At 41.5% G+C, this 15,585-nt stretch overlaps 1 protein-coding gene across 1 annotated transcript in view; it reads right to left on the minus strand.

The window, feature by feature from the left end:
* The window catches only part of LOC128732863 (uncharacterized), a 39,430-nt gene extending 35,779 nt beyond the window's left edge, over window positions 1–3,651 (minus strand). Inside the window, exon 1 of the mRNA XM_053826283.1 lies at window positions 3,538–3,651. The gene's annotated coding sequence lies outside the window, so the exon portion shown is untranslated. The remainder of the gene's footprint in view (window positions 1–3,537) is intronic.
* Between the last annotated feature and the right edge of the window lie 11,934 nt (window positions 3,652–15,585).

Genomic DNA, 15,585 nt, shown 5'->3' on the forward strand with positions numbered 1-15,585 from the left:
TCCCTCCGCAAGAGCAAGACTCTTCGTTCAAGGAGCATACGCCGCCGCACAAAGCTGACGATGTACAAAACGGTAATCAGACTAGTAGTCCTGTACGGACTTGAGATTGTAACTTTGCTTACGGAAGCCATTCGCGCACTTGCTATATTTGAACGAAAGGTGTTGCGAACTGTTTTTGGCGCTGTATAAACGTTAAGCGGAAAGTGACTGCAGACACTACTTGAAGAGATACCAGTCATGCTCCTGGCGAAATTTGGCAGATTACGTAGGACCGGCCACGTCGCTTAATGAATTGGCGACGAGTAGCCCAGGACCGAGTACAGTGGAGAGGAATCCTTGATCTAGTCGTTGACAAGAAATCGTAACAAGAGTGCTTCAGCTCACAAAAATATGTTCTAAATGAGTCAAAATAAGTATTTTTCTCTGTTGCTTATAATAAATTCGAATTACAGTTACCTTTGAAAAAGGCTCAAAACGAGGGCCGAAACGTCAGGCAGAGTAAAATAGCCGTTTTCGAGAAATAACCGACTGTACAGCCGAAAATCCCCAATAAAATACATCCCAATCGTGTACCTTCCAACATCATTTGCTTAATCATGCTACGCAATTAATTCCAAATGGAAACTACTACTTTAAACAGGACTTTGTTTCTTCTCATCAGTCAAAGCCAACACAAGAGTGGTATCGTTAGAATTTAACGCATTTCAAGAACGACCTGATTCATTTTCGGATCTCAATTCCTTGAATTATTATGCATCGGGATACATGCTGAATAAAATTGGAAACACAAAATTTGGAAACACGCACTTTGAAATAATTCAACCAATCTTTTGTTATTATTTGAGCCGGAGATGCTTTCAAATCCAGAAATCGAGCACAACATAACCTTTACATGTACAGTTTAATCCGAAAACTTTCTGGAAGTAAGACAGTTTAAAGCGTCAGGACAAAAGACGATTGACAAATGTTATCTATAAGGACAAGAAAGCTGGAAACGCCACTGAAGCAGCAGAGTCGTGCCAGAGACGTAATAAATATAGATGCGATTACTTCATTGCTACCAAAGTATAAAATAGGCGGCATAAATCTAAGGTATCTAAAGAATTCGATCGCAATATGTCAATATTGACAAGAGCAAGTCAACTTCATTCATCAGCATATCTGGTCTGATGTGCCTCAGGAGAAAGATAGTCATCTTGAACCGTTACTTTTCGTCACAGTCATTACCCAAGCAGCAATGTAAGTTTTATTATATTCTTATGGCGGTTTTAATTGCCAATTTGGGTCTTAAATACCATAATAAGACTGTAATAAAACCCAAATTGTTACTTGGGTAGCGAGCTCTCGGAACTAACAGAACATAACATTAAACAATTTAGCGTTTAAAGTGCTCTCCTGTATCCTGACTTTTAAAATGATGAAATCCTTTATGGGCGATTCGAACACCAAGTTGGTTTATTTAGGACGGTTGCTTTACAACGGACCAAACGCATACCCTGTGGCAGGTCATAGAACAGTTCCGGAGTGCAACTTGCAGATTCGTTATCATTTTGTGGGTTTCAAGGAGGCGTACCATTGAGTTAAGCGAAACGAGCTGCGGTAGATGATGCTTGAGGGACGTTAGATGAGTTGAATGGAGCACCAGAGCTGGGGAAGAAGCTTTTAGTCCTTTTAGAATGAAAGCAATGAAATTGCGACTCATCATCAACACTGCCAAAACAAATCATAGCTCACAGCAATCGTGGTAGTGCTAGTGATGTTGGTACTGAGATGGATCTGCATATGGAGAGCTTCGAAATAGGTAGTCGAGAAATCCATATACCCTGGTATGCTCGGATATATCATAATGATGTGAGCCATAAAGTCAAACGACGAGATACAGTTATGAATACAGGTTCAACGGTCGAAGCATTCGCAGTCACCCTTTACGACACCAAAGCATGGACGCAAATCGACGAGGAGGACTCGTTGAGCGTAAAATTCAACGATCAATACATGACGGCAACTAAAATTAACAGCCGCGTCGACTTCGGTGGATGCCGGTTCAGTGTCGGGGTGTACGTTCAGCTGGATTTCTAAGAAATCAATAAATAAAAACAATGTTTACCAACTATTTATTGGTTCAGGTGTCAAACGTTATATTACGATTAGCGATAAACACAAACGAAACTGAGATGCATGAGCGAATAATGTTTCTACTTTGAGTAAATTTATTGTCGCGCAAAATTGAGCTGTTTCCGAGACGTACAATATGCGTTACAAAGTAACGACATCTGTTGTATTCAACAGGAAAACATTGATAGTTTCAAGCACACTCTCTTGCATGGCGCATGATGAAACACTAGCGCCAACTTGTGTTATTTATTATCAGAAACTAGAGGCGGTGTCCTATTGAATTCTACTAATCAAAATTGTATTTGAACCCTTGCACGAACCCTTGCGACATTTAACAGAAACGGCTGAATCAAAAAATCATTATTTTTAGCTTTCAAGCACCGGTTTGCTAATTGAAAGCGGATAAAATGATTGATTAGCTGGGCATAACGCCGCTCTAGTTAGGATAATTTATCCTTTCTCTCCCTTGCTTTCGCTGCCACATTTGGCTTGTGATTGTGTCTTACGCTCGTGACCTTCATGGACTATAAAAAAAATAAAAATGACAGTCAGAAATTACTTTGAATGTAGTCATTTTTTTGGTTCATTGAAACACGTAACACGTAACATCGGCTCATCAAGATGCACCTGCATAATAACATTTACCAACATGCACAACGTCACCAACTTGTGGCATATTTTACTCAAAATAAATCTACTTTTTCCATAGCGAAAAGCACCATAGACTGACTTTTCCTTTTTTTCGCCACCACTTTATAATGCAAAAATTACCAATTCTTTATAATTTACTTAGAAAACGTATGTTATCGGGCCGAACTGGCTTTCTACTCAATTTCGAACACCGAAATGAAGCAAAACTTGCCCTAAAACGGATTGACAAACCGAACAGTGTTCACATTATTAAATCCACCAGTACCTAATGGAGTGAAACCTACTCACGGGACAACATTTCTCATGGGGGTACCTTGAAAGTCTATTATTAGAACCGAACATGAGATCACTATTGCCACCGCCAAACCGCGAGCGAGCTCAAACCGCGGCGATGGGATGGTGGCGATGGAAAATATTACCACTGCACCACTTGAATTTTCAATCCAACGTCAATTCAACAGTTTCGCACCGTCCGTGGAGCGTTGTTGCGGACGGAGATTTGTAGCATCAAGTTATTTTATTGTTTTATACAGCCAAACCACCCCCCGAAAATCCAGGATTCAGCCGAAAGGCAAAGGCAAGCAGTAAATTTTCCAGCGCACAACAATATCAGCACAGATGGCAGAGGCACTAGGTTTTCCAGGGAATCGCTTTATTTATGTTATTGTTTCACCTTTCACCTCCCCCTGCTTACTGCTGCGCTGATTGCTTTTGTTCTACCTTGACAATACTTCAGATTTAGAAACTTATTCCCTCCGGTTGTACACTCACCGTAAATGGTTTTTCCTATCAGACAGGAAAATCTTCACTCTATCCTAACGGAACAGAAATGTGTGAAAGAAAAACAGCACAAATAAACTCCAGGTGTTTTACACACTTTTCAATTGTTGGAACACTCGTTTTTCGCGCGCGCACTCAATTGCCAGCAAGCAGCTTTTGGTACCTCTGGCCAGACACAAACGGATTCTATCGCAATACTGACCTGCGGGTGCCGGATTTTCCTCGCTGCAAGTCCCAGTCGGCGGCGCACACCGAGAGCCAAGAAAATGAAGAACGTCAGAAGAAAACGTTATTAAAATGAAATGTTTATAATATTCAAATCGCGAAAAATTTTCCCCCGAACCGCCTACGGGTTAGTGAACATGTGTGCACAAATACCGTTGGATTTACACGGAATCAGAGCATCCAAATGCTGGTGATCATGCACCCACACCAGTCAGTAGTCGAGTTCAAGCAAATGGTCGGCCGGAGATTTAGAACCGACTTGGACTGATTCCAAGTCGTTCGTGCTAAACTACACAGAATTTGAAAGCGTTCGAGTGCGAGCAAGAGAGACGGAGCGTGAATGATGTCCGTTGGTTGCGTCGTAGTTGCCGTCGTCCGTCGTTAACCCCCTCGACGACGGCGACGGCGACGATCGTCATTCCATGGTTTGTTGACTACAATTTATTTTTCGACCCTGTTTTTAGGCGAGCCGCGCGCACCAGTCACACCAGCGACATTCAAGGGTGTCTTCGGAAAATATCAGAATGAATACCGCTGACAGCATCCTACCTCCCCCTCCCTTTCTCCATCGACTAACGTAGTCTGGTTCACTTTCATTAGGTGTGATTAGTACTAATGATAGGTCGCCTTTGAATAATAGTACATGTTGGACGATACAGGAGAGGTCGCACTTGCAATTACACTTTTACGAGGCAAAAGATGTCGTATTTCATAGATGGCCAAATCTACATCTAAATCGTGAAATTATTCTGACCTAAACTTTATTAGGTTTCTTCTGGGGTTTTTCGTTCTATTTTCACCATCATATCTTAATGGGCAGAAGGAAGATAATCCCATAAATCAAGATAATCTAATAAGGCATAGCGAATAATGGATGGGAGCTGGATTCTTTGATGTGATTTTTTGGGTACAACCAACTGGTAAATTCAATAAGATAAGAAAACCGTAAATCTAATAGAGAAAAAATCACGAAATGATGTTTTGAATAATATTATCGGAAATAAAATTAATTCTCCCATAACCCAGGCATAAGCATAGGACTGTTAATTGCTTTACCATTAAGTTCTAAGTATGTTAAACATGCGAATCGTATGAATGGCATAACGGACACCGCTGTGTTTGGGTTTTAACTACAGGCGGAGTACTGACATTTTGATAAACTAGTAGACTAGTCATGGTTTTCTATTTAATTTTAATGGTTTAATTTCAGCTCAGAATGAATTTTCTTCGAGCGTTTGTTTTTATCAATTCTGTCTCAATTTTGCTCTTCAATTGTAGACTAACAGTTCCTAGGGACCTTTTACTAATATTGTCTCCATTAAAAAATTTATCTCAAATTTCATTGAATCATTTTTCATTTAATTTACATTCATTTTTTGCAATACACGTTAATCTATGGTTATTTTTGGTATTGCCTTCTTTAAGAGATATTGCAATTAAAAAAATACGACGGGTTTTATTTAGAATTAATTTGGCTTTTATAAATATTCCAAGCCCTAAGCCCCTATTCCGTGGACAAAGTATTTTAATTCCTTTCAAATATAGCCCAAATATATATCCCTAGCCAAAGCCCAAGCCCTAGTCCTAGTCCTAGGCCTAGCCCTAGCCCTAGCCCTAGCCCTAGCCCTAGCCCTAGCCCTAGCCCTAGCCCTAGCCCTAGCCCTAGCCCTAGCCCTAGCCCTAGCCCTAGCCCTAGCCCTAGCCCTAGCCCTAGCCCTAGCCCTAGCCCTAGCCCTAGCCCTAGCCCTAGCCCTAGCCCTAGCCCTAGCCCTAGCCCTAGCCCTAGCCCTAGCCCTAGCCCTAGCCCTAGCCCTAGCCCTAGCCCTAGCCCTAGCCCTAGCCCTAGCCCTAGCCCTAGCCCTAGCCCTAGCCCTAGCCCTAGCCCTAGCCCTAGCCCTAGCCCTAGCCCTAGCCCTAGCCCTAGCCCTAGCCCTAGCCCTAGCCCTAGCCCTAGCCCTAGCCCTAGCCCTAGCCCTAGCCCTAGCCCTAGCCCTAGCCCTAGCCCTAGCCCTAGCCCTAGCCCTAGCCCTAGCCCTAGCCCTAGCCCTAGCCCTAGCCCTAGCCCTAGCCCTAGCCCTAGCCCTAGCCCTAGCCCTAGCCCTAGCCCTAGCCCTAGCCCTAGCCCTAGCCCTAGCCCTAGCCCTAGCCCTAGCCCTAGCCCTAGCCCTAGCCCTAGCCCTAGCCCTAGCCCTAGCCCTAGCCCTAGCCCTAGCCCTAGCCCTAGCCCTAGCCCTAGCCCTAGCCCTAGCCCTAGCCCTAGCCCTAGCCCTAGCCCTAGCCCTAGCCCTAGCCCTAGCCCTAGCCCTAGCCCTAGCCCTAGCCCTAGCCCTAGCCCTAGCCCTAGCCCTAGCCCTAGCCCTAGCCCTAGCCCTAGCCCTAGCCCTAGCCCTAGCCCTAGCCCTAGCCCTAGCCCTAGCCCTAGCCCTAGCCCTAGCCCTAGCCCTAGCCCTAGCCCTAGCCCTAGCCCTAGCCCTAGCCCTAGCCCTAGCCCTAGCCCTAGCCCTAGCCCTAGCCCTAGCCCTAGCCCTAGCCCTAGCCCTAGCCCTAGCCCTAGCCCTAGCCCTAGCCCTAGCCCTAGCCCTAGCCCTAGCCCTAGCCCTAGCCCTAGCCCTAGCCCTAGCCCTAGCCCTAGCCCTAGCCCTAGCCCTAGCCCTAGCCCTAGCCCTAGCCCTAGCCCTAGCCCTAGCCCTAGACCTAGCCCTAGCCCTAGCCCTAGCCCTGGTGTCGATAGTGCATATCGACGTTTACGGATTTATAGTAACGTTTGATAATATAAAAAAACGGTCGGCTGTTGAGATATCGGCAAAATTTTATTGAATTCGGTGCTTTTTAAAGTGTGTAAGCCGAAATTAGAACAAAGTCGTAACAAAAGTAGGACAAAGCTGAGATAAAATTAGGAAAAGGATAATAAAACATTTTTTTATTAGAGTGGTTTTTACCCAGAGGGTCAGTACAATATTTGAATTAAATTAGAACAAAATGAAGGCATTAAATTTTTGAAAATTGAGGCATCGTTAGAGCAAAATATAAAATAAAATTGGAATAAAATTAGGAAAAAAACTGAGAAAAATCAGGACAGTAGAATAAAATTAGAACAAGAAATCGAAAACGAAATGTAGCAACTAGGATTTACTTTGATTTTGAGTAAACAAAATATGGCATATTTTGAATAAAATAAGAATCGACCAAACCTCGTGATTTAAGCCTCATAACCTCATGACATTGAAAATGCGGTCAGACATATATTAATATTTTTTGAAACGATGGTTCTACAATTGATGAAGGAACGGTAAGGGAAAGTAATGAAGAAGGATTTTTTTTGGGAAAGAAGGGAAAGGAAGGGGGGGGGGGGTAATAGGTAGCTACGCTTAACAAACGTAATGTTTCCACAAAGTGCTACCCAGTCTCAGTATAGTAAACAAAGACGTAGTCCTACGTCAAAAGAAAACTTATCCAATGTATCCAATGTACTATGTATATTTTATTCTTGACAGATGCGTATTTCGCCTACGACTTGCAGGCTTCCTCAGTGTCTGTTTTCGAACTAAATTAGCCAACGCAATTTGACAGTTTTTATAGGAGCTTAAGGTTACGTAAGCCTCAAGAGATACCGAGAAAGGTCTGACACACCATTTTAGATCAAAAGTGGCTGAGCATATCTTCAACGACAACCATCCGCTGACCATTGACAACCATAAACTATAAACAACTGCTCTGCGTGGAAGATGGATGTAACGGAGAGTTTAGAGATTTACAAGAGATGCTCCTCCACTTTACTATACAAAGACCCTGAAAACGGTTACTTTTGGCTCTTTAAATATGTGCCAAAACGCAGACATACAGACACACACTCAGACGAAACAACTTCTGGTTAAATAACTTCGCTCTCTTTCCTTTCCCAGATCATAATCCCATGTGGCTTTTTCAGGTTTTCCTTAATTTAATTATTTTTTAGATTTCAGACTCTTGCAATAGAATTAGTTTACCAATAGAATTTAGTTTACAATAGAATTAGTTTACCTACACCAACAGTGTGTACTTACACAGGTAGTCTTAAGCATCAACTGACACATTGCATCCATTCACCTACACTAATTTTGTATATCCACACATAGATTACTGTCGATAAAGAAGGGTTAAGTTCTTTATACCCATGGCTTTGCTTTGCTTTGCTTGCGAAGGTTTCGGCAAAGTTAAGCTAAAGTTAGGCAAAAGGAGATAAATTTTGGACCTCAGTTAGGGCAAATTTAGGCAAAAGTATGGCAAATGTTAAACAAAAGTTAGACCAAAGTTAGGCTAAAGTAGGGCCAAAATAAGACAAAAAAAATGCTAAAATTAAAGTAAAGTTGAGCCAAAGTTAGAACACAGTTAAGCCATAGTTAGGCAAAAGTTATGCCAAAGCTAGGACAAAATTAGGTCAAAGTTAAGTAAAAGTTATATTGAAGTTATATTGGCGAAAGTTACGCTAATGTTAGGTCAAATTTAAACCAAAGTCTGGGCATGATTAGACCACAACCAGGACAAAGTTAGGTCAAAGTTAGGCTTAAGTTAGGCTTAAGTTAAGCAAAAGTAATGTCAAAGCTAGACCAAAATTTAACCAAAATTTAACCAAAGTTTAACTAAACTTACGCCTAAGTTATGCAAAAGTTGTGCCAAAACTCAGCCAAAAAAAGTTAAGACAAAGTTAGAGTAAAGTTACGTCAGAGTTAGATCAAAGTTAAGCGAAAGTTAAAACTAAGTTAGGCAAAAGTTATGCGAATGCTGGGTTAAAATTAGACCAAAGTTAAATTAGTTAAGCCAGAGTTAGGCCTAAGTTAGGCAGTAATTTTGCAAAGGTTACTACTACTAGTAGTAGTAGCAGTAGCAGTAGCAGTAGCAGTAGCAGTAGCAGTAGCAGTAGCAGTAGCAGTAGCAGTAGCAGTAGCAGTAGCAGTAGCAGTAGCAGTAGCAGTAGCAGTAGCAGTAGCAGTAGCAGTAGCAGTAGCAGTAGCAGTAGCAGTAGCAGTAGCAGTAGCAGTAGCAGTAGCAGTAGCAGTAGCAGTAGCAGTAGCAGTAGCAGTAGCAGTAGCAGTAGCAGTAGCAGTAGCAGTAGCAGTAGCAGTAGCAGTAGCAGTAGCAGTAGCAGTAGCAGTAGCAGTAGCAGTAGCAGTAGCAGTAGCAGTAGCAGTAGCAGTAGCAGTAGCAGTAGCAGTAGCAGTAGCAGTAGCAGTAGCAGTAGCAGTAGCAGTAGCAGTAGCAGTAGCAGTAGCAGTAGCAGTAGCAGTAGCAGTAGCAGTAGCAGTAGCAGTAGCAGTAGCAGTAGCAGTAGCAGTAGCAGTAGCAGTAGCAGTAGCAGTAGCAGTAGCAGTAGCAGTAGCAGTAGCAGTAGCAGTAGCAGTAGCAGTAGCAGTAGCAGTAGCAGTAGCAGTAGCAGTAGCAGTAGCAGTAGCAGTAGCAGTAGCAGTAGCAGTAGCAGTAGCAGTAGCAGTAGCAGTAGCAGTAGCAGTAGCAGTAGCAGTAGCAGTAGCAGTAGCAGTAGCAGTAGCAGTAGCAGTAGCAGTAGCAGTAGCAGTAGCAGTAGCAGTAGCAGTAGCAGTAGCAGTAGCAGTAGCAGTAGCAGTAGCAGTAGCAGTAGCAGTAGCAGTAGCAGTAGCAGTAGCAGTAGCAGTAGCAGTAGCAGTAGCAGTAGCAGTAGCAGTAGCAGTAGCAGTAGCAGTAGCAGTAGCAGTAGCAGTAGCAGTAGCAGTAGCAGTAGCAGTAGCAGTAGCAGTAGCAGTAGCAGTAGCAGTAGCAGTAGCAGTAGCAGTAGCAGTAGCAGTAGCAGTAGCAGTAGCAGTAGCAGTAGCAGTAGCAGTAGCAGTAGCAGTAGCAGTAGCAGTAGCAGTAGCAGTAGCAGTAGCAGTAGCAGTAGCAGTAGCAGTAGCAGTAGCAGTAGCAGTAGCAGTAGCAGTAGCAGTAGCAGTAGCAGTAGCAGTAGCAGTAGCAGTATTGCTGTCGTTGTTGCTGCACTACTTTAAAAAAAATCAATACGATGTTGACACCATTACAATAGTCTCTTAAGAAAATATAAGCGTATTCATCAAACAACAATTAGCCAAGCATTGGCTCGAATCTAACTGGGCGGGTGTTTAATATAATAATAAAATTAGCAATATTGCCATAACTGTTGGTATACAACAGGTTCGCCTATTTACAGAACTTAATACTAAGAAACTCTTTCTTGAAAGTCGTTAGATAATACGCTCTCCTTAACACTACTTTTCTACAACTTTTTACTGTAGTGGTTGTTCTGTAAAACAATTTCTATAACGGATCATGGATTGTGAGTTAGCGAGCCAAATTATTCACTTGCCTTGATAGAAACATAGTTAGTTCCCAAGCGTTAAATTTACATTTCGTGTACAACAATCCCTCGGATAAGGCGATGGGTGGTGCTGTGACCCGGGGCGGTGGACTGCTGTACCGTTAAAGCAAATCATCGCTATGCTTGTCGAGTACCTATTCCTTGCATTCCAAGTCCGGGACCAAATTCAAAACAAAAGCATTCGCAAAAGCGAACAACTCCAAACTCTGCAAGGGGCCATCCATAAAGTACGTCACGCTTATAGGGGGGAGGGGGGGTTGACCTAAACGTGACGATTTGTGACGTAGGGGAGAGGGGGGGTATAAAGTTATGTGACGTCACAAGAAAAAAAAATTTCAAATGTAAAATTTATTCGGGGATTTATAAAAAGGCTTCTTCATTTTGAGATAAAACTATTGAAGGCTTCTATAAAATTAACGTACTGATGGATTTTTTTAACATATTTGTGTAAACAGGACTTATTTATTTTTGTAGTATGAACTCTCCATTAAAGGTTTACAGAATATGCTGTACACCACTGAAGAACTCTTTGAGTACCGTCCTGCTTAAAAGATTTTTGCAACCGCAAATTGTAGTCGCATAAACTCCTGAGGGGCTACGGGGTGCTACCAGACACCAATGGCAATGTTTCCTCTTGATATTCTTGCTGAACTAAGTCGATGAACCTAAACTCATACCGAAGTTCCGCGGCTGGTTTTAAGGTTCTTTTGTACAACCTATACTGCCCCTCTCTCAAAAGCTTCCGGAAGGATAGAGTTTGTGCCACTTGCGGATTAAATTTCGCATCTAAAGTAATGTTGAATGATTGCAAAAAATACACAAAATGACAAAATCCGTCAGAAAAGTTCTTCCAAGGCGTGTTGCTGCAAGACGTCAGCAGGAAGTCCTGATTCTTTCAACTATAGTTCTATAGATCAGACGAATTTGAGTGGATGGATGTAAAGGACGTGGATATGCGCGAAACATTAACCGACGACACATCAGCGGCTTCTGAAGCGTTTCCGACTGCAGCAATAGGAGATCACCTTCAAATTCCGTCAATCGATGGCTTATAAGCTCGAACATTTTTCTTCTTTTATTTGCTTAAATTCATTTTTGTTATTTGATGAATTGATTGAAATGAATTAAATTGATAACTTGAAATTGAAAGGCTGGAATGTATATTTTTTTTTTGTTGTGAAGGGAGGGGGGGGGGGGGTGCCGTGACGTGACGTACTTTCTCAGTGGGGGGTCATGAATGTGTGACCAAATGTGACAATGGGGGGAGGGGGGGTTGATTTTGGTCAAAATTTGCGTGACGTACTAAATGGATGTCGCCCAAGTTACTTTGCTAGAAACGCCGGAATGGGGAGCGGTGCAAAGTTTATCTACGAGTAATGGTCCTCCAGCTTCTTCCAGCATCAAACGATGGTATTATCCTAAACTCGAAGCAAATTCGATGACTTTAGCTACAGTTGTTGAGCTACAGTAACGTGAATGATGCCAATAAAGTTAAATCTATTTGCCCGTTGTGATAAATTCTTTTCTCCACTCTGGAATCCTGGGGGCGCTGATCTATCTAGCTAACCGTCTCGGATCGGCAGGATTGAATTTAGCATCGAAACAAGAAGAGCAGCAAAAATCAAAGTTGTTTAACTTTTACAGTAAACCTACGCACTCGCACTGATACGCACATACACAACAATCCACTTGAATGTTGAAAAATCCAGCTACAAGTAGTGGAGAGTTCATGTGTGTGGATTTCCCACGGCCGCCGCCGTTTGCTCGGGGCAACGGTCGAACGAAGGGGACACCGAACGTAGTGGAATAAGAAAATCTCCATCTCTGCTGGCCGGAGATAATTTTCTCTGTTTCCTCCGATGGCGAGTGGTCTAAAAATAAAACGCATTTTGCGTACCACAACCAAAGTCCAGCTCGATAGCTAGCTAGCTCGTACGATGATTAGTCCCGCGGGGACACGCATTCGGAGCCGGGCTGCTACTGCTGAGGTCAGGGGCTTACGGTTGATTTTAACCAACCCAGCATCATGTATGTGAGAAATCGCAAGCCCAAATGTAGTTTTTTTTGGACAGATTTTAGATTAGTAGCGTACTGCGCAGCATATTTGCGGTAGTGTGCGGTTTGCTCTGAGCTATCGCTAGAATTCAATGTCAGGATTGTTTCCAAAATGCTGCGCGGGCGTGGGAGGACGAAAAGCTGACGGCAGGCAGTTGATTATAATTAGTGCAATGATGCATTGTTCAATTATTCTAGATAGTAGATATGGTAATGAACCTAGATTGCTCAAACATTCTTGATGTAATACTCAACAGGTTGACGGGATTTCAGTTGCCAGTTGGCGCAGGTGGCAATAGTTTGCGGTTCTATTATGGGAAGGAACGAGCAACAAAAGTTTATTTTTGCTCGGCATGAGGCAATTTTCCCCGAGTGGTGGTTATTCGCCCGCGTTGTGGTGGTTTTTGTTTTATTTTCTGGTGCAGATTGGTTGACAGCTGTTTCGGACGTAGGTCAATAGGACCTGCTCGACCAAATTTGGCGAAACGAAACCGTTTAGGGCCAGCGTCAGATAAATGTGACAATCATTTGAGTCTATTTATCTCTCACGCTTTTGAAAGGGGTTTCAATTTGTTGATGTTTTTTTTTCTTTGACGTAGGACTGCCTCACCGAACTATTTTCGATATCGTGTCGAAATCTAAGTGCACGTGAATGTCATAAAACGAGACAAGTTTTGCGGGCAAATTGACCAGACAAAATTTCCAGTTGGTCTGTGGTGTATTGAATTTCGAATGAATAGTAGAGTAATATAAAATTAAGCATCCTCTTTAGAAGATAATGAAAATATCTACTTACAGCCAACGGTTAAGTTTTGAATTGAAATCAATAATCAATAGCAACATAATTTTTCCAAAAGAACGTTCAAATCGGACTAATTTATGACGTGATTCGATGAATCAAACCGTGACATCCGCTTGTGTGGTATGATTTTGAACGAACTTGCGATTAAAAATAGATTTTCCATCCATCAGAAAGTGTAGGTACCTACGTACGGTACGGTCGCGGTATGAATCGGCCAAACAGCCGACCGAGACGAACCTGGTGTAACATCTTAAATGTTTTGACGTGCTTTGATGGTTCTCTGGCACAGCAGCACTAGCTGCTAATAAAACGTGTGTTCTTTGTTACGGTTAAAACACAACTAACTTTATTCAATATTTGATTTACAAGGTTTCACTGAGTGTAACGAGACTCCAAAAATGTTCTGTTCCCACGTTAGTGTCTATAGTGGCAGTGTTATTGGAGAAGGCTTTTCCCATGGGACTAGTCCCATGGGAAAATGCTGTGTATCAGAATTTAGAAGCATATGATATTATTTAAAAGTGTTGCGCGTGGATTCGAGGAACCACGTAATTCAATTTGTGTCTGGTGCAAGGTAGGGTTAATTCTGCCACACCTACCCCGTTTAGGGAGAACAACGTAATGTAATGGATTGTTCAGTTTTTTAATTACTTGGGAACTAACATTGTTAGAGTCTTCACAAATTTAGTAACTTTTTTGTTTTTACAATGTATTTCTTCTTTCTTTTGTTTTATTTTTGTATATATATGTGTCATTCCTCCTCCTTTCGGAAAGTTTTTTTTTTTTTTTTTTTTTTGTAAGTGAGAAAAGAAAAGAAAGGATGGAAAATAAAACTAAACTTTAACCAATCGTGATTTATGAACCTCTTGTTTTCTGTTATTATTGTCTGAAATGATAGCATTGGAAATTGAGGTTTCTACTACTTTGAATGGTCCACTATAAATTTGTTCGAGTTTATGGTTGTTTACATTTTTCAAATAAACCATGTCGTTTGGCTGTATAATTGTAGGATTTATATTCTCGTTCATTGTTTTTGTTCTTTTATGTTTTATTTTATCTATTTCGTTCATAATGTGCTTGTTTATTGTTTGTAATCTAAATTTTAATTCTTTCTCGTATGCCTCTAAATTATACAGTGGAGCTATTTCTACGCTTTTGCAAAATTCAAATGTATTCACTTTACGGCCAAAAATTATTTCGAAAGGTGCATACCCATGATCGGTATTAGGTGTCGTATTATAACAAAAATTATAGTAGGGCAGCCAGTCATCCCAATCACTGTGAACATTGTTTACGAAAATCCTTAAGTATTCGTTTAAACACTTATGGTTTCGTTCCAATGCTCCGATTGTTTGCGGATGATAAGCGGCTGCACAGGTATGATTTATTTGCAATAGTTTGCATACTTCATCGAAAACACCTCTATACTCTGTTCCTTGATCAGTTTTTATACTTCTCACAGGACCGAATACCAGAATGCAATTTTCGACTACGGCTTTTGCGACTGTTTCTGCAGATTTATTTGGTATCGGCACAGTTATGACGTATTTTGATAAGTCACACTGCATGGTAACCGCATATCGGTTTCCTTTTTCTGTTAACGTAAAAGGGCCGACAGTATCAATAGATACTACGTCGAATGGTTTATGGGGGGTTGTCGTTTTTACTACTTCTGTTGCGACTGGTGTGGCATGTTTATTAAGCTTACAAAGGTCACATGCCTTAACATAGTTTGATATAGTTGTTTTCATATTTTTCCATGAATATATTGGTTTAATTTTCTTATATAATCGGTTTATACCTACATGTCCACCGATAGGACTATCATGATAATATTTGAGGATTCGATTGATTTCCTCTTGTGTACTTACTATAACAGGCCTTTCGTAAATAATAATGGTAACGTTTTTAAGGTAAGTGTTACCAATTTTCTTGAATAAATTGACGTCAATATATCTAAATAATAAATCATTTTTCGCAATTGCTAATTTTCTGGGAATTGATCTTCCAGTATAATGCATTCTACTTCCGGGAGCAATTACTCTACCGGGGTCGGTTTTCCGACCTGGAGCTCCATTTTCAATTAGATTAAATATCTGCTTTATAACAGCTTGTTTATTTTGCTCGTTAGTTAAATTGAGAGCAGGTCCTAGGACCTTATTCTTCTTAAAATTTTTATTATTAATGAGTAAAACTAAACCCTTTGCGTTTGATTGTATGAGTGATAATTTTGGTAAATTGAATGCTTCTGTTCCACTGATGGCGTCGATCACATGGAGTTGATCAGGCTCCTGAATCGGGACATCATCAGTTCTACTATTGATTTTTCGCTTTAACATGGATCGCGTAATTACATACATGTTTTTCAAGGCTTCTGAGGTAATTTGTATACGCGATAAAGCATCTGAAATGACATTAGAATGACCTTTTATGTACTCTACTGTGAAATTATATTCCTCTAAATCGAGTCTCATTCGCACAAGTTTCGAGGAAGGATTTCGCATGCTGAACAGGTAGACGAGTGGTCTATGATCCGTTCGCACAATAAACTTTCTTCCATAAAGGTATGGACGGAAATAAGTTACGGCCCAGTGGATTGCTGTTAGCTCCTGCT

Source organism: Sabethes cyaneus, chromosome 1, assembly GCF_943734655.1.
Source record: "Sabethes cyaneus chromosome 1, idSabCyanKW18_F2, whole genome shotgun sequence".
Classification (NCBI taxonomy): Eukaryota; Metazoa; Arthropoda; class Insecta; order Diptera; family Culicidae; genus Sabethes; species Sabethes cyaneus.